The sequence below is a fragment of the Hippopotamus amphibius genome, chromosome 2 (genome assembly GCF_030028045.1).
Source record: "Hippopotamus amphibius kiboko isolate mHipAmp2 chromosome 2, mHipAmp2.hap2, whole genome shotgun sequence".
In the NCBI taxonomy this organism is placed as follows: domain Eukaryota; kingdom Metazoa; phylum Chordata; class Mammalia; order Artiodactyla; family Hippopotamidae; genus Hippopotamus; species Hippopotamus amphibius.
The window spans coordinates 5,434,522-5,462,386 of record NC_080187.1 but is presented as its reverse complement, the minus strand read 5'-3'; the positions used below and the strand labels follow the sequence as shown (position 1 = coordinate 5,462,386).

The 27,865-nt window shown below is 45.6% G+C and overlaps 1 long non-coding RNA gene across 1 annotated transcript in view; it reads right to left on the bottom strand.

The window, feature by feature from the left end:
- Nucleotides 1-507: 507 nt before the first annotated feature.
- LOC130844817 (uncharacterized) overlaps nucleotides 508-27,865 on the bottom strand; it is a 31,567-nt gene continuing 4,209 nt past the window's right edge. The window contains exons 2-3 of the long non-coding RNA XR_009051245.1: nucleotides 5,242-5,336; nucleotides 508-1,412 (exon numbers count right to left, since the gene is read on the bottom strand). This is a non-coding gene — a long non-coding RNA (uncharacterized LOC130844817). The remainder of the gene's footprint in view (nucleotides 1,413-5,241; nucleotides 5,337-27,865) is intronic.

The window sequence follows — 27,865 nt, the reverse complement described above, 5'->3', positions numbered from 1 at the left end:
CCTTCTGTCGATCTGGTAATTAGAGCCACAGCTGCTCCTCTGGCCACAGCACAGCTCCGGGCCCCCAGTTACAGCTTTCAATAGCCTGGCCCAGGCCACAGCTTGCTTGTGGGAAAAGGAAGGGCTTCCAGCAGGAGTAGGGGGCTTGCCGGGACCCTGGGAAAACTCCTCTCGCCAACAGCCCAGCTGTGAGATCTGGCAGCAGCGACCAAGCCCTGGGAAACCCCACCCTGAGCAGAAGCCTGGGGCCGGGCCTCCAGGAGGGCTGTCCAGATGGGGTCCAAGATGCAATCTGAGCCTCTGAGGCCAGCTTGGCCTCACCCCCATCTGGTGCTGTTTCTACTGCTGGGGGGACAAGTCAGGGCAAGGGTGTCTTGAAATCCTGATTCCTCCGCTTAAATCCTTCAGCCAAAAAGGTCTGTAGAGGGACAGGGACCAGCAAGGTCCTACGAGGAGCTTAGCTCAGGGAGATGGGGTCCCTGGCGAAGACACAGACCTGCCCCTCCCCACGTGACCTGCGTGACCTCCTCGCCTCCTCCCTCGCAAGAGAGGAATTCTAGTCCTGAGCCCCAGGCCAGCAGAAGTGTAATGAGTCTCCTGAGAGCCTCCCAAAGAACAGGATGAATTTCTTTAAGGAAGTATCTGGTTATCATGTTTTTTGGTTACATAAGAAGACATTTTCATTATTCCATGACAAATACAGGAAAACCAAAAGCAAACATTTTGTGCTTATTCCTCGCAGACATTTTTCTCCACATGTATAAAAACAGAGACATATTTGGACAAAGAAAGGCACGAAATGCCACAGTTTTGTGACCTGCTTTTATCATTTACTGACATCTTGCGAACGTCTTTCTGCATCAATAACGCAACATCTCCTTCTTGACTGATAGCAGCCTCAAGTGATTCCTTGTACAGAAGAGACTCTTTTTTGATATTTAGGTTGCTACCAGTTTGTTTGTTTTTAAATGCAGTGACATTCACCTAATATAAAATTAACCAATTTAAAGTGTACAATTTGGTGGCATTTAGCACGTTCACAAGGTTGTGCAACCACCACCCCTATCGAGTTCCAAGATATTTTCATTACCCAAAAGGAAACCCAGTCCCCATCAGGCAACTGGTCCCCATCCTCCCTTCCCCCAGCTCCTAGAAGACATCAGTCTGCTCTCTATCTCTATGGGTTTGTTTATTCTGGACATTTCATGTGCATGGAATCATAGACTATGTGACTTCTTGTGTCTGGCTACTTTCAATTAGCATAATGTCTTCAAGGTTCATTCATGTTGTAGCGGGTATCAGTACTTCGTTCCTTTCTACGGCTGAATAATATTCCATCGTGTGGATAGACCACAACTTGGCTCTTCATTCCTCCGTTGATGGACATCTGCATTGTTTGCATCTTTGGGCTGCTGTAAACAAAGCTGCAATGAACTTTTGTGTACAGGTATTTGCTGAGAACCTGTTTGCAGTTCTTTTTGCCTCAGAGTGGAACTGCTGCATCATTGGTAATCCTACGTGATATTTTTGGAGGAACTACCAGAGTGTTTTCCACAGTCGCTGTGCCACTTTACATTCCCACCAGCAGTGTATGAGGGATCCAGTTTCTCTCCATCTTCACCCACACTTGCTACCTGGTTTTTTTTTTATCATAGCTATTCCTAATGGGTACTGAAGTAGACCCCAGATTTTCTGCAAATATGAGTAATGCAGGTTTAACCCTTCTCTGTAACTCTCTAAACAGAACAGCTGTCTTATTTTGTGTTGAATTTCTGGCAATGGAATTGTTAGACCCAGTAGTGTGTGTGTGTGTGTGTGTGTGTGTGTGTGTGTGTGTGTGTGTACAGTTCTTTAAAAGGGTTTTGGTATTACCAAACAGATCACCAGAAAAGTTTCACCAACTTAGTATTTCTCTAGTAGAATAAGAAAGTGATCACAAAAAAGGTTTTCTACCTTCATAACCATCGTCAATCTGACTGTAAAAGTTTATATTCCCTTGTTTTATTTTTGCATCTTACAATCCTTGTGCTAAGAAAACTGCTATTGTGTCCCCCACCCCAAATGCACGTGTTGAAACCCTAACTCCCAGGACCTCAGAATGTAACTGTATTTGGAAACAGGACCTTTTAACATGTGATTAGTTAAAATGACGTATTTAGAGTGGGCCCTGGTCCAATATGACTGGTGTTCTTATAAGAGAGGCACCAGGGGCGCACACACACACAGAGAGAAAAGGTCACATGCAAGCCGAGGAGAGAGGCCTCAGGAGAAACCAAACTTGCTGACACCTTGATCTTGCACTTCCAGTCTTCAGAACGGTGAGAAAGTAAAAATTCTGTTTTTCTGACACCCAGTCTGGGCTTCCCAGGTGGTGCAGTGGTTAAGAATCTGCCTGCCAATGCAGGGGACACGGGTTCGATCCCTGCTCCAGGAAGATCCCACATGCCGCAGAACAACTAAGCCCGTGCGCCCCAACTATTGAGCCTGTGCTTTAGAGCCCGTGAGCCACAACTATCGAGCCCGTGTGCCGCAACTACTGAAGCCCATGCACCTAGAGCCCGAGCTCCGCAACAAGAGAAGCCACGGCAATGAGGAGCCTGCGCACCACAACAAAGAGTAGCCCCCACTCACCGTAACTAAAGAAAGCCCGCCCACAGCAAAAAAGATCCAACACAGCCAATAAAATTCATTAATTAATTTAAAAAAAAAAGACATGCAGTCTGTGGCATCTCATGATGATTGCCCTGGCAAACTCATACAAAAACTAAACCTTTTCTCGTAAGCTTATGAACCGTTTGTATCTGTTCCTTGTGAGTTGCCTGTCCCTGTCACCTGCACTTCCCTTGTTAAGGAACCTAAAGTGTGCTGAAGGGCCCTCACCTGGACAGGTTAGCAGCCTGCCACGTGGAGAGCAAGGTCACACTGGTGAACCGAAATGTAAGGTCCCTGGAGGGAGGGGGCCTCTCCTGGAACGTGGAGAACAGGGCAGAGCATGGGCTTTCCAATTATTAGAAAAATAAGGAAGCCCAGGTCCCACCTGCAGAGGCTTGGATGTAATTGGTCTGGGGTGTGGTCTCTGGAGGGTGATTTTTTTTTTTCAATTTCCCAAGTGATTCCACTACAGGTAAAGTTGAGAACCAGCAACCCTGACCTCCAGGACCCTCAGCTGAAGAAGCCAATGGTGTCCATCTTGGATGTGGCCTGAGCCTCTGAGCCTTTAGCCTAAGCAGGTTTGGGAAGGTCTGGGCGCATAACTCTACCATCCCCACTGGGCGTGAGGAGGAGGGAAGGATCGCCTCGGAAACTGGTTTGTGTGTATTCTGTTGGTGCAAGACGTGCTCCTGCCAGAGGCACGGGGCTGTTAGTTCAGTCGTGTTTCCTCCTGCAGATGAACCCAAACACAGGCTTTGGTCAGCAGGGCAAGTCTCTTGACTGTTCGGATCCTCCGTTTTGCCATCTCTAAAATGGTGGGAACGGGGTTGCTTTGAGAATCAGCTGCCCCAGTGTCTCCATCCTTGGAATCTACTCTTAGGCATCTCAGGTGGGTGAGCAGATAAAGTCTCCTCAATTTCCTTTATGAAGGCTTTCTAGTTCTCAGCATATAAGACTTTCACCTCCTTGGTTAGGTTTATTCCTAAGCATTTAATTTTTTTGACGCAATTTTATTTTTTGTTTTGTTTTTTCTCTTTTAATTTTAGTTATTTATTTAGGCTGCGTTGGATCTTCGTTGCTGTACACAGGCTTTCTCTAGCTGCAGCAAGCAGGGGCTACTCTTGATGCAACTGGAGAAAGCCTGGGCTTCTCATTGAGGTGACTTCTAGAGCACAGGCTTTCAGTAGTTGTGGCACATGAGCTCAATACTTGTGCCTCGCAGGCTGTAGAGCACAGGCTCAGTAGTTGTGGTGCATGGGCTTAGTTGCTCCGCAGCATGTGGGATCTTCCTGGACCAGGGATTGAACCTGTGTCCCCTGCATTGGCAGGTGGATTATTAACCATTGCACTACCAGGGAAGTCCCTTGATGTGATTTTAAAAGATTGTTTTTCTACATTCATTTTCTGATATTTCATTGTTAGTGTAAAGAAATGCAACCAATCTCTGAATATTAATCTTGTATCCTGCTACCTTGCTGAATTTATCAGTTCTAGTAGTTTTGTAAGGAGTCTTTCGAGTTTTCTATACATATAGTATCATACCATTTGCATATAATGACAATTTTACCTCTTCCCATCTAATTTGGATACATTGACTTTCTTTTTCTTGTCTGATTGCTATGGCTAGGACTTCCAGTACTATGCTGGATAGAAGTGGTGAGATTTGGCATCCTTGTCTTGTTCCAGATTTTAGTGGGAAGGCTTTCAGTTTTTCACCATTGAGTATTATACTGGCTGTGCGTTTGTTGTAAATAGCTTTTATTATGTTGAGAGATGGTCTCTCTATACCCACTTTGGTAAAATTTTTTGTCATGAATGGATGTTGAATTTTATCAAATACTTTTTCTGCATCTATTGAAATGATCATGTGGTTTTTGTCTTTTGTTGATGTGGTGAATCATATTGATTTGTGTATGTTGAGCCATCCTTGTGACCCTGGGATGAATCCAATTTGGTCACAGTGTATTATCTTTTTTATGTGTTGTTGGATTTGGTTTGCTAGTATTTTGTTGAGAATTTTTGCATCTATATTCATCAAAGATATTGGCCTGCAATTTTCTTTTTTGGTGGTGTCTTTGTCTGGTTTTAGTATCAGGGTGATGGTGGCCTGCCTCATAGAATGTCTTTGGGAGTGTTCCCTCCTCTTCAGTCTTTTGGAAGAGTTTGAGAAGGATCAGTATAATTTCTTCTTTGTATGTTTGGTAGAATTCGCCTGTGAAGCCATCTGGACCTGGATTTTGTTTATAGGGAGTTTTTTTTTTTACTACAGATTCTAAGCAGGTCAATCTTTTGGGCTGCATCTGGCTGGAGCTGAGTTTCTGTTACTTCCGACCAGCAAAGCTGGGTATAAACAGGAGGCTCTAGGAAAATAGTCATGGGAATGAAGGGTATGCCCTTTAAACCAGGGAGGTCTGAGTAGGCTCGCAGGAGCCCAGACCACTCCCCACCATACAACCCCCTCTCCAGGAACAAGGGGAAGCCAGGTTACCCCTCTGCCCCAGTCTCCAAGTCGGGCTTATCATGGGCAAACATGATAAAAATAGTTTCCACTGTTAAGAGCCCACCACATACACTATTGATGATACTTACCCAAACCCTCTAAGCTGGGACTTCTCTGGAGGTCCAGTGGGTAAGACTCCGTGCTTCCAACGCAGGGGGCGCGTGTTCAATCCCTGGTCGGGAAACTGAGATCCCACATGCCACGTGGCACAGCCAAAAACAAAAACAAAACAAAAAACCTCTAAGCTGGGTACTATTGTCCTTACCTGCTAGGGTCACAAAGGGAAGGTCCCAGAGTCAGGTAAGTGAGTTTCATTTCTTGTTAGTGGACCTCAGAGGCCCAAAATTGGTTTAATCATGATCTTTGGTTCATAACAACTCTAATTATTGAGACCTCATGGCGTTTGTGTTTGTCTTCATTAAAAATGTACTTATTTTTAATGGGCAGAAGAACTGAATAGAAATTTTTCCAAAGAAGATATACAGATGGCCAACAGGCATGTGGAAAGATGCTCAACATCACTCACCATCAGAAGAATGCAAATCAAAGTCACAATGAGCCATCACCTCTCACCCGTCAGAATAGCTATCGCAGATAACATTGTGGCAAGGATGTGGAGAAAAGGGAATCCTAGTACACTGTCGGTGGGGATGTAAATGGGTACAGCATTGTAGAAAACAATATGGAGGGTCCTCAAAAAACTAAAAATAGAGCTACCACATAATCCACCAATTCCACTCCTGGGTGTATATCTGAAGAAAGTGAAAACACCAATTTTAAAAGATACATGCACCCCAAGTTTCATAGCAGCATTATTTACAATAGCCAAGATATGGAAGCAACCGAAGTGTGCATCAACATTTATCCATTCATTTGATGGACACATCAACATATATAGCCATCAGATGAATGGGTAAAGAAGACATGCCATACGCATACACACACACACACACACACACACAAAGGAATATTACTCAGCAATAAAAAAAGACTGAAATGTTACCATTTGCAACATCTTCGATGGACCTAGAAGGTATTACGCTTAGTGAAATAACTCAGAGAAAGACAAATAATCTATGTTATCACTTATGTGTGGAATCTAAGAAATAAAACAAACAAATGAATATAACAAAATAGAAACACTCACAGATATAGAGAACAAACTAGCCATTACCAGTGGGGAGAGGGAAGGCAGAGGGGATTAAGAGGTACAAGCTACTATGTATAAAATAAATAAGCTACAAGGATGTATTATACAGCCCAAGGAATATAGCCAATATTTTATAATAACTTTAAATGGAGTATAGTCTATAAAAATTTTGAATCACTATTTCACACCTGAAGCTAATGTAATATTGTAAATTAACTATGCCTCAATAAAAAAGTACTTATTTTTAACAGTAATGAATACCTATGAAACCACCAGTAAAATCAACAAGTAGAACATGAGAAAACAGGAAATTCTCTAGCAGTCCAGTGGTTAGGACATGGAGATTTCACTGCTGGGGCCAGGTTCAATCCCTGGTCAGGGAACCTAAGATCCCACAGGTTGCATGGCCAAAATAAATAAATAAGTAAATAAAGTACGTTTTCCAATTGCTTGGTCCTGGTATCTTAGAAATGCGGCTTTTGTGTATTACTCTTGTATCTAGGTATCCTGCTAAGTTCTCCCTTTTGGTTTTCTGTCATTGGGCATATCTGAAAATAATGTTTTATTTTTATTTTCTCTTTCCCAATCCATATGCTTTTTAATTTATTTTTTAGAGTCTTATTGTTAGGGGAGGATTTCCAGTACCCACAGTTGAACAAGACCAATAATGGGAAACATAACATTTCTTAGTCCTAATCTCAGAAGGAGTGTTGCTAATGTTTCCCCATTTATCAGGCCAAGGAAGTTCCCTTCTATTTCTGAATTACTGTGAAGTTTCTTTTTCTATATATAGTTTATTTTATTTTATTTTATTTATTTTGGCTGTGTTGGGTCTCCATTGCTGTGCGTGGGCTTTCTCTAGTTGCAGCCAGCGGGTGCTACTCTTCGTTGAGATGCCCGGGCTTCTCATTGCGGTGGCTTCTCTTGTTGCAAAGCTCGGGCTCTAAGCCCATGGGCTTCAGTAGTTGCAGCCTGTGGACTCAGTAGTTGTGGCTCACAGGCTCTAGAGCACAGGCTCAGTAGCTGTGGCACACAGGCTTAGTTGCTCGGCAGCATGTGGGATCTTCCCAGAGCAGGGACTGAACATGTGTCCGCTGCATTGGCAGGCAGATTCTTAACCACTGCGCCACCAGGGAAGCCCCGCTGAGAAGTTTCTATCACAAATTTATGTTGAACTTTTTAAAATACTTCTTCAACATTTATTTATAATCCTGTAGTTTTTCCTCCTTTCATCAGTTAATGTGTTAAATGACCTTGATTTTTCTAATGTTAAACCATCCCTTGCGATCTTGGGACAGAGCTCATTCCATCAGGTATATTACACTTTTCTATACACTACTGTATTCAGCTTGCTAATCTGTTAGTATTTTCACCTTTATATCATGAGTGAAATGTGTCCATAATTTTCCTTTCTTGCACTGTTCTCGTCTGGTTTAGTGATCCAGGTTACATGGGCCTCGTGGAGCAAATCTCCCTCACCTATTCCCTGGGAAACTTCCTGTGATATTAGAAGGAGCTCTTTCCTAGATGTTCCATAGAGCTCACTGTAGATCATCTACTCCTGGTGTTTTCTTTCACTCTTTTATTCTTTCACATGATACTTAAAAGAATATTTAAGTCTCTTTAATAGTTTTAGTGGAGTTCTACTTCTTGAGCCCATTTTGGTAAGTTATATTTTTTCCAAGTTTTGAACCATTCCATTTAAGTTTTCAAACTTCTTGACATGAAGTTGTCGATCAGATTCTTTTACTATCTTTTCATTCTCTGTTCTTTGTTGTTGTCCCCTCTTTACAGCCATACTGTTATTCCTGTGTCTCTCTCCCCTCCTGGTTAATCTTCTCTGTAATGTCATTTTTTAAAATTTCCACTCTATCTTTAATATCTTCTTCCTTCTGATTTGTTTTTTGTTTGTTTAATTTTATTTATTTATTTATTTATTTTGGCTGCCTTAGGTCTGCACTGCGGCACTTGGGCTTTTCTATTGTGGTGAGCGGAGGCTACTCTTCGTTGCAGTGCACGGGCTTCTTATTGCAGTGGCTTCTCTTGTTGTGGAGCATGGGCTCTAAGCGCATGGGCTTCAGTAGTTGTGGCACATGGGCTCGGTAGTTATGGCGCACGGGCTTAGTTGCTCTGAGGCATGTGGAATCGAACCCATGTCCCCTCCCACTGGCAGGCAGATTCTTAACCACTGCACCACCAGGGAAGTCCCTGACCCTCTCTGTTCTTGATGATGCTTTTAAAGTATAAGACAAATCTGCCTGACATCAAGACATATGTTTTCACACATATGTATGTGTGTGTACATGTTTGTTGTGTGTTGATATTTAACCTTCCTTTTATGTTTAAACTTTCTGGATCCTTATGTTTTCAGCACATCTCTTGTAAACTTCATCAATCTGGATTTCTTCTCCCTACCCAGCCTGCCATTCTCTTAACTGGTGAGTTGAGTCTGTTGTTATGATGGCTATGTTTGGACTTGTTTCTGCCATCTTTGTTTCCTTCTTCTGTGTGTTCTACCTTTCCTGTTTCTCTCGTCTCCTTTCTCACCCTTCCCGGAACTGAGGTCTTAGTTGGCTTTGTCTTTTCGCTTTTCTCTCTGCTGGTTTCTATTTCTTTAACTGTCACTGTCAGAAGGTTGGCAAATGTAACTTCAACCCTAAAGGTTACAGATCTTGCCCTCCTTCCAAGCAACACAGGCCTTTAGCTGTAGACCACCTCCACCGAGTTTGTACAGATTGTCAAGCAAGCCAGGTGTGTCCTTCTGTTAAACCCCCTGAGGACACCCCTGTCACTTCACGCAGTGCTGGCTTTGGTGACCTCCGTGGTTGGGTCTTTACTGTTTACTCTTCCTTCTCAGGCCCTCAGTCATCCCATCATGTCCCGTCTTCCTGAACTGCACCCCCGAGCACTTCCTCCAGAGCAGCGGGCGGCAAACCTCGCAACTGTGTTTATCTATAAACGCAATGTCTTTACTCTCATTCTGGCCTTCGTGCCTCGGCTCTCTTTCATATTTTCCGATTCTTCTCTACTTTTTATTGCATTCTGAGAAGGAATTCAGATATATTTTCTACTCCACTTGTTTTTGTTCCAGTTATGTCTAATCTATTTAGTCAATTTACAGTTGTATTTTAAATCTATTCGTCACTCCTAGAAGTACCATCTATGTTTGTTCCTTAAACCTGCCCATCCATGAGAATTCCCTGGCGGTGCGGTGGTTGGGACTCTGTGCTTCCATTACAGGGGGCATGGATTTGATCCCCTGTTGGGGAACTAAGATCCCGCAAGCCGCACGGTGCGGCCAAAAAAATCAACAAAAATCTGCCCATCCACCCCTGATGGTGCCTTTGTGACTGCTTTAGCATTTGCCTCCTTGATGTCTTTACCTTGGTCATACATCAGCTGCCCTACATTCTGGATCTGACCATCCCAATAGCCACTGTCCTTGAGTGCTCTTGTTTCTACTGACTTGCTTTGTGTGTCATTAATCTTTAAGATCAAGCCACGAGCTTACGAACAATCTGTGAAAATCCCAGGGTGCCTCATTTGGCTCCGGCATTTTCTTTCAGAGAAGATTGGCTTTGCTTCTGCTCGTAGCCTGGATGTCCACTCCAGGCTCAGAACTGGAGCCCCAACTTAGCCCACCAGCACGTATGTCCCTTGCCATTTCACTGGCTTAGGTACCCCACAGCTGTGTTGCCATGGGAACTTGGCCTCCAGGTACCCCTGCCTGCCTGGATGCCCGCTATGCTGGACCAGATTCAGGCTCTCTGGACCTACAGTTTTCCAGCTCCCACCTCTGTGGCCCCAGCACCTGGCTACCAGTCACTCTTCAATCACTAAGGACCCAGCTCACATTTGCTTACTTTTGTTTGCAGGTGTTGCATGGAATTTTCTGCTTTCTATGAGACCTGCAATGCTTCCAAGAATATTCTCCATCCGGGGCAGTTGTTATGGGGCAAGTATGTCCCTTAGAACTCCCAGAGTCATAATTCAAAAGCTGAGGACCTCAAGCACTGAAATTCTAGCCCACTTCCGTGCTGCTGGAACCCACCACCCTCTGCTGTGTCCCAGGCTTCTCACTGTCGGTGAGTCTGCTGTGACGCCCTGGAGGGGGGGGCTACCTGCCCCATGCTGAACAGCCAGCCTCCTTTGCTTTTAGAGTTCTCACGCCTCCCTTCGAAAGCTTTCCCTCACCTGCCTTGCTGCCATACCTTCTGGGGGCACTTGGTGCTGTGGCCGAGTCTGCCTCACCTTTGGGTCCAGGCTCGCTGCGGTTTGTACAAAGCGCAACCCGGGATCAGAGCACCAACCCTTCTGCACTGACTTTGACAGTGCCCAGCACAGACCTTTTTTCTGCATATTTTCTTGGCCATGATTGGGGTGAGACCGCTGGAGTGTGAAACTGCTGTGTAGACAAGGTGATAAGTGAATTCATTTGAAGGCATGGGACTGTGGCCATGGAGAGCCTGCACACTGAGGTCAGACAGACTGACCTCATGGCTCTTCCACTTAGAGCTGGGTGACCCTGGGCTAGCAACCTCATGCGTCTAAGCCTCAATTTCTTCATCCACACAGTGGGAATCACAAGTCTCTCCGTCCGAGAGTGCTGGGACTGTTGACTGTGCTTGTCCACGTGGAGAGGTGGGCGTACACCTGCCATATAGTTAGTACTGAATCAATGTGTGTGCTCACGTGTGATCCACAGAGAGAGGTTTCCAGCAGTGCCTTCCAGGTACCAGCTCCATACTTAGCCCTCTGCAAGCATCCAGCTCACAGCCCTGAGAGGTAAGAACTTCCATTCTCCGTAATTTGAGCCTCGGTTCTCTTATCCTTGATGGGGTGCACAGACAGGTGTGTGAGGACAGCGGTGCTTTGAGACCCTGCCCAGAGGGACCTCCGACCTCTGGCTGACAGCCCTGCCCTCCTCACCAGCCACATCCTGGTTCCCGGGAGCAAACATCAGGCACTTGGGCTTCCAAAGAGCAGCTGTCCCCCTCCCCCAGCCCCACCCAGTAGGGTCACCTCCTCCGAAGGGTCGGGCTCCAGCCTCCGGGATTTTCTCACGCTGGCTGAGGAATCAAGCCAGTGCTGGGGCTTCCTGTTGTGATAACCCCCTTCCTGCCCCTGGAGCGCCCCTTCCCCACGTGGCAAAACTCGGAAGAGGGGCCGGAAAGTGGAAGGCTTTATCTTCCTCTCCTTAAGAGGGGAGGGGGCGGCTGGGTTGGAATGTGTCCCCTGATAACGGGTTGTGAGGGGTTGGGGCGGGGCGGGCTGTCTGATGTGTGGGGAGGGCTGATAAGGGCTCTGGAGAGCCTTTGGAGCCAAAGCCCCCCTCGGACAAGCTGTGGGCAGTGTCCGAGGAGGGTCCGATATTCACAGAATTCCCTGCCATCCATCAGATGTGCAGGGGGCACAAACTTGGGTGGCCAAGTGGTTGAGGGGGGCTGGTGGGAGGGGCAGGACCCAGTCCCAGGGGCCTGGGGATGAGGACACAAAAAGAGGGATTCTCGAGGGATGAAAATTGTATTCACTCATTCCTTCCTTCAACAAATGCCAAGCTGAATGAATGTGTTTAGAATCAAGGTTAAGAGTAAGGGCTCTGGACTCACCCGGACCTGGGTTTGAGTCCTGGGCTTATCACCTAGTGGCAGCTGACTTTGCCTTGCGGGCCTCAGCTTCTTCATCTGTAAAATGGAGAGAACAGGCATCTTGTGAGGCTTGGAGGAGATGACAGGCCAGGCCCTGGCACCTGGGAGGTTCTCAGTAAATAGCTTTTAAACCATGACTGGGGGACTCCAAGGGCCGGGTGGTCAAGAAATGATCCCACCTCCCTCTGCCTTTGCAGGGCCGTGCGGAAGTCTGCGGCAGCAAGGGGGCTGTTGTATGGGGCATACAGCGCAGCCTCCTGGAGCCTGGGGCAGGAAGTGGCTGCAGAAGGCTAGAGCCAGGGGCTTGGGGGCCTTTCTCCTGGGTGCTTGTCTTTTTTTTTTTACTTTATTTATTGGCTGCATTGTGTATTCATGGCTGTGTGTGGGCTTTCTCTAGTTGCAGTGAGTAGGGGCTACTCTTCATTGCGGTGCACAGGCTTCTCAGTTTGGTGGCTTCTCTTGTTGTGGAGCACGGGCTCTAGGCACTCAGGCTTCAGTAGTTGCAGCACGCAGGCTCAGTAGTTGTGGCTTGTGGGCTCTAGAGTGCAGGCTTAGTAGTTGTGGCACACGGGCTTAGTTGCTCCATGGCATGTGGGATCTTCCTGGACCAGGAATTGAGCCTGTGTCCCCTGCATTGGCAGGTGGATTCTTAACCACTGCACCGCCAGGGAAGTCCCAATGCTTGTCTTTCAATGCATCTGCCTCGTTTCACCCTCTGCAGTCTGGCCCCCTCTGTTGCCATGGACAACCCCACTTGAGTCCCTTACCACCTCCCTCCCCTAGTCCAGGTGCTCCTCCCTTCAGCCAGTGCCCACCCCATGTGACCACAGTCCCCAAGACCCAATTCCAGATGTCCAGGAGAGCTCATCAGTTTGGCCATCGGCAGGACCTGGCTTCTGTCTGGCCCCCGGCCGAGCCCAATCAGCTGTGGCTGCTGGCTGAGGGGCCCATGTTGGGCAGATGGTGAGCTCTGTGAGAACCAGACCATGCTGCCCCTTCCGCAGGATCCCAGCAATAAGGACAGGGTTAGATCTCAGCAGGGCCTCCAGAAAGGGCCTTTTCTGGAAGAGCACTCCTGCCTCTCAGCCCCTCCTGTGTGCCGGGCTGCAGAGGAGCAGTGTCTGAACGGGCTTCCTGCCTCCACCTCGCAGTCAGGTGAAATGACTCCCCACCAGGCTACACAGTCACTCAGACCCGCAGGGCCCCCAGCCCGAGGTGGGCAGTAGAGAGGAAGAGAGGACGCCGGGGAGTCAAGAATATTCCTGCCGTGCTCAGCCTCTGGGTCTTGTGATGCTGAAACTCAAGAGCCCCCTGACTCAGCAGGATATTAATAAGCCTGGCAGGCTCCCAGCTCTGCCAGGGGCCAGAGCAGAAGGACTCCCAGCCCTGTGGCCTGGGACCTCCCTCCCCATGTCCACAGCTGGCCCCACAGCACCAGCTCCTCCCCGGGACCCCCAGGCACCCCCACATCCCAGGCTTTCCTGGTAGGGAGACCCCTCCCCACTGCTCAGTAGGCCTGGATAAACCTCACTGAATTAAGGAGAACCATCTAGAAGGAACCCAGGAGGAGAGACAGAGCCAAACAGCCTGGGGGAGGGGGGTCATGTGGTCAACACTTGGGGTTCTGGGATCAGAGTCGAGTTCAAGCTTTAGCTCTCCCACTTCTAACTTGCAGAGTTGGGACAAATTGTTGAACAATGAGCTCAGTTTCTTAATCTGTAAAGCGGAGGTCCTAACAGTACCTAGTCCTGGATTTACTGCGAGGACTCAGTGAGGTGGTTGTCACAAAGGGCAAGTCCCTGGAATGACAGCACCTTCTCACCTGTCCCCACCGGCAGGTGTCAGCTGACAGGCTGGTTGGTCCATTCTGGACTGGGTTTCTGTCCCACGGCGCCCTCTAGTGGGAAAGGATGGTTATTGCAAGGGCCCCCTAAAGGTTGTGTGGGCTCTGCTGCTTCCGAGCCCCAAAGTGTCTAAGAGGTGCCCTTTTTGATTGACTCAAGTTCATGGCCACTGTGATGCACTGGCAGAGCAAGCAAAGAGGAAGAAAGCCCATTCCCTTCCCTTTAAAGTTCAAAGCATACAGCAGCCTGGTTTGACATCAAAGACCAATGTAAGTCCTGTCCTGGGTCGTGCCCCCTCCAGCCTGGACAAGCCACAACCTCCCTGACCCTCACAGACCTCACCTACAAACAGGAACTCGAAGCCTCAAAGGCCACGCACAGGAGCTGGGCGCTGAGGAGGTGGCAGTGGGGACCAGGTGCCTGCACACCGGCACTTCAGGGCCACGTGAGTCACTCCAGCAAGAGGCCCGGGTGGGGGTGGATTCAGAGAGAGCGAGACCTGGGGTCCCTGGGCAGGGGGGGGTCCCTTTCCAAGGCTGCCCAAGTGGAACCTTTGCTGACAGCAGACCCAGCGTGTCTTCTCCCCGCCTCCTAGCACCTCCTGCTCCCCAGGCTGGGTGCCCTGTGTGCTTCAACAGAGGTCCACTTGCTGAGGCTTCCCCAGGGAAACCCTCCCTGCCTGCCTCTCCAGAAAGTACCCACATTTTAGGTCTCTTCTGTTCCCCCATCCCCGATAAAACCCTTTCCATCTCTGGAGCAGCTGAGGGCAGAATCAGGCCCATGAGCACAGGCAACCAGGGAACAGAGCTCGGGGCAGCATGGCAGGTCCTGGTGACCCCACAGGGCAGGGAGTGAGTTCCCCACTTTGGAGCTGTTTATACAGAACGGCTGACCATGTGGCCAGCATGTAGGAGAGGTGAGCCCACCGCTAGAAAGCTGAATGAGCTGAACTCAGGGACTCTTCCAACCCGAAGAGTCTCCATTTTCTTCAAAACTAATTTCTACTAACATTTTTTTTTTAACCAACATAATAAAAGAACAGAGTTCAAAAGAAACACATGGCACCACAACGTACATTGCAGCACAATTCACAACAGCCAAGACGTGGAAGCAACCTAAGTGCCCATCGACAGAGGAGTGGATAAAGAAGATGTGATGTACATATACACACACGATGGAATATTTCTTAGCCATAAAAAAGAATAAAATAATGCCATTTGCAGCAACAAGGATGGACGTACAGACTATCATACTAAGTGAAGTAAGTCAAAGACAAATATTATATGATATCACTTACATGTGGAATCTAAAAAAATAGTACAAATGAACTTATTTTCAAAACAGAGACAGACTCACAGACAGAAAACAAACTTGTGGTTACCAAAGGAGAAGCTGGGGAGGGGCGGGGAGGGATAAAGTGGGAGTTTGGAATTCGTAGATACAAACTACTATATATAAAATAGATAAACAACAAGGATTTGCTGTATCACACAAGGAACTATATTCAATATCTTATAACAACCTAAAATGGAAAAGAATCAAAAATATATATATATACACATATATATATAAATATAACTGAATCATTTTGCTGTACACCTGAAACTAACACAATATTGTAAATTGGCTATACTTCAATTTTTAAAAAAAAGGGGGAATTCCTTGTGGTCCAGTGGTTAGGAACTGGTGCTCTCACTGCTGAGGGCCTGAGTTCAATCCCTGTTCAGGGAACTAAAATCCCAAAAGCCACTCAGCATGGCCAAAAAAAAAAAAGGCGTAAAAGACATATGAAAAATAGCCGCCCCACCTCTCTCCACCTCCCCCAGCTGGTTCCCCAGAGACACATCCCTCCGGTTTCCAGCTGTTCCCTGAGTATTTTCCTCCATCTTTTCTAATAACATGTTTATCCAGCTCTTTCTTGATTTATCAATTTCAAAACTTACCTATCAGATTCCCATCATGATACCTAAGGACTTAACTTTCTAACCTAACCCCTACCCCCACTGCTGACCTTCCCTGTATCCCCCCAAAGGCTGCAACCCACCCCCCAAAACGGTTTCTTCACAGGTCTGGTAAAATAACCAGAGTTTACCATCATTATGCAAATATTATTCCCTGCTGAATCAAGTATTTCACTAAGATCTTATGAAAAGGCTGCAGTTTTTTTTTAAGCATTCTATTTTTTTTTAAGATTTGTTTTGCTGTGGGTCATTTTTAAAGTCTTCATTGAATTTGTTACAATACTGCTTCTGTTTTATGTTTTGGTTTTTTGGCCACGAGGCATGTGGGAACTTAGTTCCCTAAGCAGGGGTCAAACCTGTGCCCCCTGCGTTGGAGAGCGAAGTCTTAACCACTGGACCACCAGGGAAGGCCCACAAAAGGCTACAGATTTTTATTGAGCACATATTATGTTCTTCCCCCTGGGGACTCGGCAGTGAACCAAACCAAGCATGTGCTTACATTACAACGGGGAGAGGGATAACCAGTGACACACACGTAAACAAATACGTAACAGTTCATGTGATAAATTCTGTAAAGAAAAGTAAAGGAGGTTAAGGGGGGTGAAAAGTGACAGATGATACCATTTTAGGCCAAATGTAGAGAGTTCAATCCTATTTAACTGTTGGCTTTTCATCGAATTTCATATTTTTTTTCCTTTCCTTAGTTCTAAATATCTCACATCATATGAGCATGTCCCTAGGGTTCTGACCCTGCTGTCACATCTCTTGGGGAGTTTCCATACATGCACCCTCGGTCCATTTCTCCCGAGGAGGCCTCCCTGTCCCACCAGCCAGCCTCCTGTTCCTCCAGTGGACAGGCCACTCTGACGCCTTCTGCCATCTGTCCTTCTAGGGCTAGATCCCTGCTTTCCAACACTAAGTGCTGTGAGAGGGGCTCGGAAGAGCCAGGAGGAGGCCTGTGCTTTTATTTATTTATTTTTTAATTTTATTATTTTTTTATTGGCTGCATTGGGTCTTCGTTGCTGCGTGTGGGACTTTCTCTAGTTATGACGAGCGGGGGCTACTCTTTGTTGTGGTGAGCGGGCTTCTCACTGCGGTGGCTTCTCTTGTTGCAGAGCACAGGCTCTAGGTGCATGGGCTTCAATAGCTGTGGCACGTGGGCTCAGTAGCTGTGGCTTGTGGGCTCTAGAGCGCAGGCTCAGTAGTTGTGGTGCACGGCTTAACTGCTCTGTGGCATGTGGGATTTCCCCAGACTAGGGATCGAACCCGTGTCCCCTGCATTGGCAGGTGGATTCTTAACCACTGTGCAACTAGGGAAGTCCCAGCCTGCATGTTTAGATCAGGTGGCCAGGGAGGTCTCATCTGAGTAAATAGCTGAGGAGGTGAGGGAGGGATCCAGCCCCTGGCACAGATCAAGGGCAGGGCAGGAGGCAGCGCAGGAGGACGCTTAACCAAGGGCCTTAGCCCAGGTGGTCAGCGAGGTCTGCTGGAGCAAGGGACATCTAAGCAGAGCTGTGGCAGAGGGACGGGAAAACTCAAGTCCAGACGCCAGAAGACCTGATCGTAGCCCAGCCCTGATCCTATCGCCCTCCGTGTTCTGAGGCCAACCACGACCCCTGGGCCTCAGTTTCCCCACCTGTAACATGGGGCACCTGGCCGAGCTACAGCCAGTCTTTCTCTGCTCTGACAGCTGTGGCCAAGTCCCTGTGTGACTGCATGATGCACAGGGACCCCCAGCTAGCCCAACTGGGGGACTCATGAAAGGGCCTCACACCCTCCAGCCCTGTTTTGCATCCGTATCAGCCTCAGGTGGGTGTTTAAATGGGGTGGCATCTGCTTGTTTGTGCCAAGGAAGGCATGCCGCAAAGGCAAAGCCCTAGATTCTGAGCTTGGTGAGCCCATTGCTGCTGGGGTGTCTTTACTTACAGCTGTTAAGGGTTGAATTTTGCCCCCCTGGAAAGGTATGCTGAAGTCCAGACCCCCAGTACCAGAGAGTGTGACCTCATTTGGAGACAGGGGCTTCACAGAGGTATTCAAAATGAGGTCATTAGGGTGGGCCCTAATCCAATAAGACCAGTGTCCTGATAAAAAGGAGAAATTTAGACAAGGAATCAAACATGCGCAAAGGGAAGACAATGTGTGGAGACAGGGAGAACGCCATGTAAGATAGGGTCGAAGGGTCAGAGTGATGCGTCCGCAAGCCAAGGAACACCTGAGGCTGCCAGAGGCCAAGCAAGAGCCTAGAGCATAAGCGAAACGTGGCCAAGGTGGAGCCTTTTGCGGAAATTCCCACAAAGGACCCTTTGACTCGGGCTTGGGGTGGGGCTGGTCCCCAGCAGCTCGGGAGAACTTGGGTGGGAGAGATACCCTGCTTTCTCACCTGAAGAATATGGTTATCACGGTTCTCAGGTGGTCACGAGGCTTGACTACAAGGGAAACGAGTTCATAACATACCGCAGCCCTGGCGGGAAGGGCTGTGCACTGATGAGATCAACAGTGGTCTGCCACCTGTGAGGGCCTCCCCGGCCCCGGGCACTGAGTTGACTCTCCATGTGTGTATCTTTTCCTATAATACTTACTTGCTCATGGGACCTGAGTCTTCACAACATGCAGCAAGCCTCCCCCCCAACAAAAATAAGATGTAAAGTGAAATGTGCCATTTTAACCTTTTTTTTTTCATTTTCTCAGCCGCACTGCATGGCGTGTGGGATCTTAGTTCCCCAACCAGGGATTGAACCCGTGCCCCCTGCAGTGGGAGCACGGAGTCTTAACCAGTGGACTGCCAGGGAAGTCCCCATTGTAACCATTTTAAAGTGTACAACTCACTGACTTTAAGTGTACAGGCATCCCTCATTTTATTGTATTTTGCTTCATTAAGCTCCTCGGATGTTGCACTTTTTACCAGTTGAAGGTTGTGACAACCCTGCAATGTCAGCTGATGGTTCTCATTGTGGTTTTGATTTGCATTTCTCTGATGATGAATGATGCTGAGCATCTTTTCATGGACTTATTGGCTATTTGTGTATCTTTTAAAATTTTTTTTAGCAACTGACATTTTTATTATAATCACTTAAACATAGTTTGTATAGTTAGGAAGAACAGCATTGTCACAGATCAAGAATAACTGAAGCAGGACTTCCTAGGTGGCGCAGTGGGTAAGAATCCGCCTGCCAATGCAGGGGACATGGGTTCGATCCCTGCCCCAGGAAGATCCCACATGCCGCGGAGCAACTAAACCCATGCACCACAACTATTGAGCCTGAGCTCGAGAGCCCGTGAGCCACAACTATTGAGCCCATGTGCTGCAACTATTGAAGCCCACGCACCTAGAGCCCGTGCTCTGCAACAAGAGAGGCCACTGCAATGAGAAGCCTGTGCACCACAAGGAAGAGTAGCCCCCACTCGCCACAACTAGAGAAAGCCTGTGTGCAGCAATGAAGACCCAACACAGCCAATAAAATTAATTAAAAAAATAAAATAAAATAAAATGGGGTAAAAAAATAACTGAAGCAGTAGTAATTGATTTGTAACGACTTCATTCTGATTTTGTCAGTACAGTTGACTCTTGAACAACACAGATTTGAATTGAGCGCCTCCACTTATATGCAGATTTTTTTCAATACGTACATACTATAGTACTCTTGTATATCTTTTTTTGGAGAAATGTCTATTCAAGCCTTTTGCCCACTTTTTCATTGGATTATCTTTCTGTTGTTGAGTTGTAAACAATTCTTTATATATTCTGATATTAAGGCCTCATCAGATGTGATTTACAAACATTCTCTTCTATTCTACAGGTTATCTTTTCACTCTCTTGATAGTGTCTTTTGATGCACAAAAGTTTTTAATTTTAATAAAGTCCAGTTTATCTATTTTTTGTTTTGTTGCCCGTGCTTTTGGTGTCACTGCCAAGTCCAAGGTCATGCAGATTTTCTCTTGTGTTTTCTTCTAAGACTTTTATAATTTTGCCTCTTAAATGTAGGCCCTTGATCCATTTTGAGTTAATTCGTAGATAGTGTAAGATAAATGGCCAACTTCATTCTTTTGCAGGTGGATATTCAGTTTTCCCAGAACCTTTTTCTTTACAGATTTATTTATTATTTATTTATTTATTTTTGGCCACATTGGGTCTTCGTTGCTGCACATGGGCTTTCTCTAGTTACGGTGAGCAGGGGCTACTCTTCATTGTGGTGCGCAGTCTTCTTAGTGTGGTGGCTTCTCTTGTTGCAGAGCACGGGCTCTGGGTGCATGGGCTTCAGTAGTTGTGACACGTAGGCTCAGTAGTTGTGGCACATGGGCTTCGTTGCTCCTTGGCATGTGGGATCTTCCCGGCCCAAGCCTCGAACCCGTGTCCCCTGCATTGGCAGGCAGATTCTTAACCACTGTGTCACCAGGAAAGCCCCTCCCAGCACCTTTTATTGGAGAAACTGTTCTTCCCATCAAAGGGTCTAAGCATCCTTGTTGAAAATCAATTGACCATAGACATGACTGTTTACCTCTGGGTTCTCAGTTCTATTCCATTGGTCTGTATGTCTAGCCTTATGTCAGATCTACCAATTTGATATCTATAGCTTTGTAGTACATTTTGAAATTAGGAACTGTAAGTCCTCCAAATTTGTTCTTCTTTTTCAAGATTGTTTCAGCCATTCTGGGTCCTTTAAAATTAAACATAAATTTTAGGATGGATTTTTCCATTTCTGCAAAAAACACCATTGAAATTTGGGTAGAGATTGCACTGAATCTGTATATTTCTTTGGGTGTAGTATTGTCATCTTAACAACATTAAGTCTTCCAATCCAGTTACATGACATGTCTTTCCATTTATGTAGATCTTTCATTTCTTTCAGCAATATTTTGTTGTTTTCAGTGTACCAGCCTTACATTTCCTTCACTGAATTTATTCCTGAGTGTTTTATTCTTTCTTATATGATTATAAATTCATAATTGTTCTCTATTTCCTTTTCAGATTAATCATTTTAGCATCTAGAAATACAACTGATGTCTGAATGATGATTTTATATCCTACAACTTTGCTGAATTCATTTATTAGCTCTAACACGGTTTTTGTAGATTCTTTAGGATTTCCTACATATAAGATCATGTTATCTGAGAATAGAGACAATTTCACTTCTTCCTTTCCAATTAGGATGTCTTTTACTTTTTGTGCTTGCCTGACTGCTCTGGCTAGAATTTGCAGCACAATGCTGATTAGAAGTGGCAAGAGCCGCATCCTTGCCTGGTTTCTGAAGCACCTGAGCCTTCAACACACGCCAGGCCCTCTCTTCTAGCTCAACCTGATTCTTGGTTTGGGCAGCAGATTAAAGGGTATGCTTCTAATGCCAAAGAAACAGGTGGAAAGGGAGGAAGCCAGTCCATTAACCAGCTGTGTAGGCTAGTGATATTTATGCGCTACCCAAATGCCGGAATGGAGGGGTGAGAGGCAGTGCTGGTCTCAGCTGTGGAGTGAAGTCAGATTTTGGACAAGTGCCCCAAAGCCTTTGCCCTTGAAGACTTGAGTCACTGATGGAGGACAGCCCAGCAGCCTGACGGGCCCAGGGGAGCTGTGATGGTGCAGTGGTTCCTGCCCTTCCTGGGGCACCTCTTGGAGGAAACCCTTGACCATATTAGTATAATATATTGAACTACCCACAAGAAAATGAAATTTAAAGAGTGGGATGATATAAATCGTATTTTTAAAGGATTTGCTCTTTATTTTCTTTTTGACATACTGAAACAGCTCTCACATTTAAATAGTACTTATAATATTTTAATAAGATAGCTGTAATACTATATATTTTTTAAGTCTTGGTTTAATGCTTTCAAGTTCAGTTCATTTCAGCACTTGGCCCTAATGTCCATGACAGCAGGAAAAGACACTCATCAGGACACCTACTAGGTCTGAAAGCAAGAAGAGCACCCTGGCCATGCCCAGCAAATCATGCCACTATTTTTTTTTTCAGTTCCATCTACCAATTACACAAAAGTTCTTGGCTATTAACCTCAGCTTTTAACTTTTATTTTAAATTCTGCATTATGTAGAATTGTGAATATATTCCAAAGTGGATAGAGTAGAATAGTGAACCACCATCTAACCTAACACCCAGCCCCATCCATCCTCAGCCAAGCCTGCCCAGCCACTCGCTGGCTCCCACGCTATTTTTTTTTAAAACCCACACATTATATCATTTCATCCACAAATAATTCTATATATAGTTCTCAAAGATAAGGACCCTTTAAAAAAAAACACACACCACCACCAACGTCACACCTAAAAATAATAATTCCTTAATATCATCCAGTTTCCAGTCCGTTCAAATTCCTTGTTGTCTCACAAATATCATAATTGTATAAGAAGATTATTATTATGAAACAGGATCCAAATAAGGTCACAATGTGGCAGATTCATGTGGTGGTTGTTTTACTTTTCTTGTTGTTGTAAAATATACATAACTGATTGATATGGTTTTAAGTGACTGTTAGTCTATAAGTTCCCCATTCATATTCCTTCCTTCCCTCCATTCCTCTTCCCCTCTGTCCCCTCGTCCCCTCCTGTATTAGTCAGCTCAGGCTGCCATAACAGAATACCACAGATTCAATGGCTTAAACCACAGAAATGTATCTTCTGACTGTTCTGGAGGTTGGAAGTCCATAAGATCAAGACCTAACAGGGTTGGTTTCAGGTGAGGCCTGTCTTCCTGGCTTTCAGACAGCACCTTCTCACGATCAGATTAGGTCCCTACCCTATGACTTCATTTAACCTTGATCACCTCTTTAAAAAGGCCCCATCTCCAAATATACAGTCACCCTGGGGGTTAGGGCTTCTACATATGAATTTGGGGGGAGACACAATTCAGTCCATAACACCCCCTTTTGCAGTTTGTTAGAGAAACGTGGTCATTTGTTCTGGAGAGTTTCCCACGCTTTGGACTGAGCTGATGTTGGGGAGATGAGTAATATAGTCTTGTTCAGGCCTCAGAGACAGAAGCAGGTCTCTCACCGACCTGTGACCTCGCCTGGACTGCGTGCCTGCGTACACACCTGACAATGGCTGCTAGCAAGTCAAAGGCACTTATGATAAGAAAGGGAGTGGGTCTTGGAATTTCTTGAGCCCTAAGGACCTTGCCAGTCCCCTGGGGCCTGGAAAATCTTGTGACTCACATGATGAAACCAACAGCATGGTTAAAGTAAATCCAGAGCTTCACTTTTGCATGCAAACTGACGATATCAGTTTGTGGCCTGGAATTATTATAAACAGAAGCCCCCAGAATGCCAGTCTGAAGTCTCACCCATGGAGTGGACACACTGCCTGAGACCCTTCCCAACTGGGGCTCCAGACTGCTGCTGCTTGGATCTGGATGTAGGTGCTTCCCCAATTCGGTGATGTATAAACCTCTGTCTTTACTATTCTTTCTTAGTATACTGTAATCTTTGTTAATTCAATAAACTCTCTCTCTAAATTCTTGTTTAATTGAGTGTAGAGTGGTTATTTTGCCAGCGAATCCTATGAACCTTGAAACTGAAAAGTAAGGCTTTCGGCAAAACAGCTGACTGCATCCCCTTGAAACTTTAGTGTGTTCCTTTGTCCTCTACCACTCTGATAAACTGAGAGCTGGATCTAGAGGCTTCAATGAGGTTCAGGTTCAGGATCTTAGGTCCCTGACCAGGGATCAAACCCGGGCCCCCTACAGTAGAAGTGTGGAGTCTTAACCACTGGACCAGAAAGGAAATCCTGAGATTCAGGTTCGATTTTTCTGTTTGTGAAACTGTTTACTAGGAGATGTTGTTTTATTGCCTCAAGAGACACATGCTGTCTGACTTGTCTTTCTTTTTGTAAGATTAGCAGATGTTGATATTGAATACCTAGTTTTGACTAATAAAGTTTCATCTTCTAGGGACTTCCCTGGTGACACAGTGGTTAAGAATCTGCCTGCCAATGCACGGGGACATGGGTTCGATCCCTGATCCGGTAAGATCCCACATGCTGAGGAGCAACTAAGCCCATGTGCCACAACTACTGAGCCCACATGCTGCAACTACTGAAGCCCAAGCAGCTAGAGCCTGTGCTTCGCAACAAGAGAAGCCACCACAGTAAGAAGCCTGCGCACCACCACCAGGAGTAGCCCCCACTTGCCGCAACTAGAGAAAGCCAGCGTGCAGCAACAGAGACCCAACACAGCCAATAAATAAATAAAATAATTTTTAAAAAAATTAAAGATTCATCTTCCATGATGTCAACTAGTTGTCCTGACAAACTAAAAAGATGTCACATTTCTATGTTATTAATAAATGGATTGAAAATCCACTTAAATCGTTTGGAAGATTTTTAAATAGGTTAGGAAATTCCATTTTCATGTTCTTTAAGCTTGCAGATATGACCTTTTATATGTGACCAAGTCATATGATAGTAGAAACATTCTCAAACATCCATTTTTCACCATGCCCTCTTTATAGCAAAAATTTCGATGGGCTTCCCTGTGGCACAGTGGTTAAGAATCTGCCTGCCAATGCAGGGGACTCAGGTTCAAGCCCTGGTCTGGGAAGATCCCACATGCCATGGAGCAACTAAGCCTATACTCTAGAGCCTGAGAGCCGGAACTATTGAGCCCATGTGCCACAACTACTAAAGCTCGCATGCCTAGAGCCTGTGCTCTGCAACAAGAGAAGCCACCGCAATGAGAAGCCCATGCACCACAATGAAGACTAGCTCCCGCTCACTGCAACTAGAGAAAGCCTGCCCACAGCAAAGAAGACCCAATGCAGCCAATAAATAAATAAATAAATAAATAAATTTTAAAAAATTCTGTTGAAAAGCAGTTTTCGTACCATTCTTTGGTAAAATGGCCCATTAAATTTCAGACAGTGTATTTGTTGGTTTGTCTGTATCTTTATTGTGAAGTTTCTGCTGAATAGCACACATGTGATCTCTACATGTCATCACTGAAAAGGCCAGTGACCTTGAAACACCCAACATTCTGTAGAAGAAAAATGCAAAACTCAGGTTGAAGTTAGAGAGTCCTTGCAGAATCTTTGCCTTGAGATGAACAATGAGCTTTTCTGTGGTGCAAAAGTTGCTATGGTCACTCCCTCCTCTTTGAAAATTGAAAAGTATTCAAAGATTCAAAGTATTTCAAGGGTACTTTGTGCTCTTCTGACTTCATTTCCTGTTTTTTTTTTTTTTTTCTTGGCTGCATTGTGTCTTTGTTGCTGCTCGCGGGCTTTCTCTAGTCGTGGCGAGCAGGGGCTCCTCTTCATTGTGGTGTGTGAGCTTCTCATTGTGGTGGCTTCTCTTGTTGTGAAGCATGGACTCCAGGCTCTCGGGCTTCAGTAGTTGTGGTGTGTGGGCTCAGTAGCTGTGGCACATGGGCTTAGTTGCTCCATGGCATGTGGGATCCTCCCGGACCAGGGATCGAACCCACGTCCCCTGCATTGGCAGGCAGATTCTTAACCACGGCACCACCAGGGAACTCTCCCTGGCTTCATTTCTTTCCCAGGAATGAGATGCTGAGTGACCCCTGTGTTGCTGCTTTCTCAGTAACCACACCCCAGGATCCTTGCTTTGTTCTAGTCCAGACCAGCTGCTCCAGCAATAATTATACTTTTTCCATGAATCACTGTTTTTATTAAATGAGTCACTGACTACTGAGGCTGTATCTCCTGTAGTCCATCTTTGTTTTGGGGACCAACAACAATTAAGTACTGCTTTGATCTTTCCTTATGGAAGCAGAATGTAGCAAATGCCACCTGCAGAGACACGCTAAAAACATTTGTAACATCCATCTGACTGTATGGTACCCTGCATATTCTGTCCCAATATATGTTGCCTCAGCCATGCTTTCTGCCATCTTCCTTCCAATAATATTTGCTGATGGAGAAATAACATTTCAGTTTCTTGCCAGATTGTTTTTTTTGTTTCTTTTTGTTTGTTTTTGTTTTTTATTTTTGTTACAGTTTTTACTGCAGACATTTTGACCACAGCAGGAAGAACAAATGAGTTCCAATGGTTCTGAAGTTTCTGTTTTGGCTATTAAGAAACCTCAACAAAGGCTTCAAAACACTTATCATTAAATTTAAAGAAATTCTGGAAAGTACTGGATTGAGTATGATACAGCTTTAAACATTGCTGAAAAAACTTTAGAGGTTTGTCTGGACGTTTGACTTTTACACGTGAGGTTCTTCATTTAAAGAGACTTGCTATTGGGACTTCCCTGGTGGTCCAGTGGTTAGGACTCTGTGTGCCCACTGCCAAGGGCCCGGGTTTGATCCCTGGTCAGGGAACTAAGGTCCTGCAAACCATGCAGCGTGGCCAAAAAATAAAAATAAATAAAAATAAAGAGATTGGCTATCGATCTACATTTGGAATAGTCTTCTGCATTAGTTCAGACCTTGAAACTGGGAGAAGGGTCAGTGCTGACATTTTCTTATTGTATCTCCCGCTTGTACCATTGGTACTATCCTCGTCTATTCCTTTCTTTTTCCTGGACGGCATCATGATTTTTACAGCTTTACGGAGGTATAACTGATATACAGTAATCTATACATATTTAAAGAAACGGGGACTTCCCTGGTGGAGCAGTGGTTAAGAATCCGCCTGCCAATGCAGGGGACACAGTTTCGAGCCCTGGGCCGGGAAGATGCCATATGCCGTAGAGCAACTAAGCCCATGCACCACAACTACTGAGCCTGCACTCTAGAGCCCTCGAGCCACAACTGCTGAGCCCACGTGCCACAACTACTGAGCCCACGTGCCACAACTACTGAAGCCTGCATGCCTAGAGCCCGTGCTCTGCAACAAGAGAAGCCACCACAATGAGAAGCCCGTGCACTGCAACGAAGAGTAGCCCCCACTCACCACAACTAGAGAAAGTCTGCATGCAGCAACGAAGACCCAATGCAGCCAATTAATTAGTCAATTAATTAAATAAAGAACATGATTTGATGAGTTTTGACATAGGTGTACACCCATGAAACCACTGCCACACCGATATAATATTTCCACCTCCCTCAAGTTTCCTCGTATCCCTTTGTAATCCATCCTTCCCTTTTCCCCACACCACCTGCAGGCAACCACTCGTTTGTCACTATAGACCAGTCTGCACTGTCTAGAATTTTATATAAATCAAATTAAAGAGTACGGGCTCTTTGTCTTACTTCTTTCATTCAGACTACTTAGAGATTCAGAAACGCTAAGAGTATCTATGGTTCCTTCCTCCATCTTCAAAGAGCATCACTCCAACCTCCGTTCCTGTTGTGACACTCCTCCGACCCTGACCCCCCTGCCTCCCTCCTCTCAGGACCCTTGTGATTATGTCTGGGCTCATCCAATCATCCAGGATCATTTCTGTATCTCGAGATCCTTCCTCATATCATATCTGCAAAGTCTCCTTTGTCATGTAAAGTAACATATTCACAGGCTCTGGGGATCAGGACATGGACATCTTTAGGGGCCATTCTTCTGTCTGTCATAGCTGCTGTGGACATTTGCGTACAAGCATTCGTGTGGACATATGCTTGCATTTATCTACGAGCAGAATAGTTGGGCCATAGGTAAGTGTATGCTTAACATTTTAAGAAACTGAGAAACTGGTTTCCAGAGTGGTTGTGCCATTTCACATTCCCACCAGCAGTGGATGAGAGTTCCAAGTGCTCTGCATCCTTGGAATGGTCAGCCTCTTTTGTTTTGTTCTGTTATATAATTCTAGCCATTTTAGTGAGTGTGAAGTAGTAACTTACAGGAGTTTAATTTGCATTTCCCTAGTGACTAATGATGTTGAGCATCTTTTCATGGGCTTATCTGCCATCCATATATCTTCTTTGATGAAATGTCTATCCAAATCTTTTGTCATTTAAAAAACTGAATTGTGTCCTTTATATATTTTATTGATAGATATGAGTTCTTTGTTGGATATATGTTTTGAAAATATTCTCTCCCAGTCTGTGCTTTTTCATTGGAAAAAAATTTAACATTTATTCATAATTTAAAAAAACAAAAACAATTCTCAGTAAACTAGGAATAAAGGAGAACTTCCTCAACCTGAATAAAGAGCATCTATAAATACCTTTCAGCTAACATCATACTTCATGTTGAAACACTGAACGTTTTTCCCCTAAGA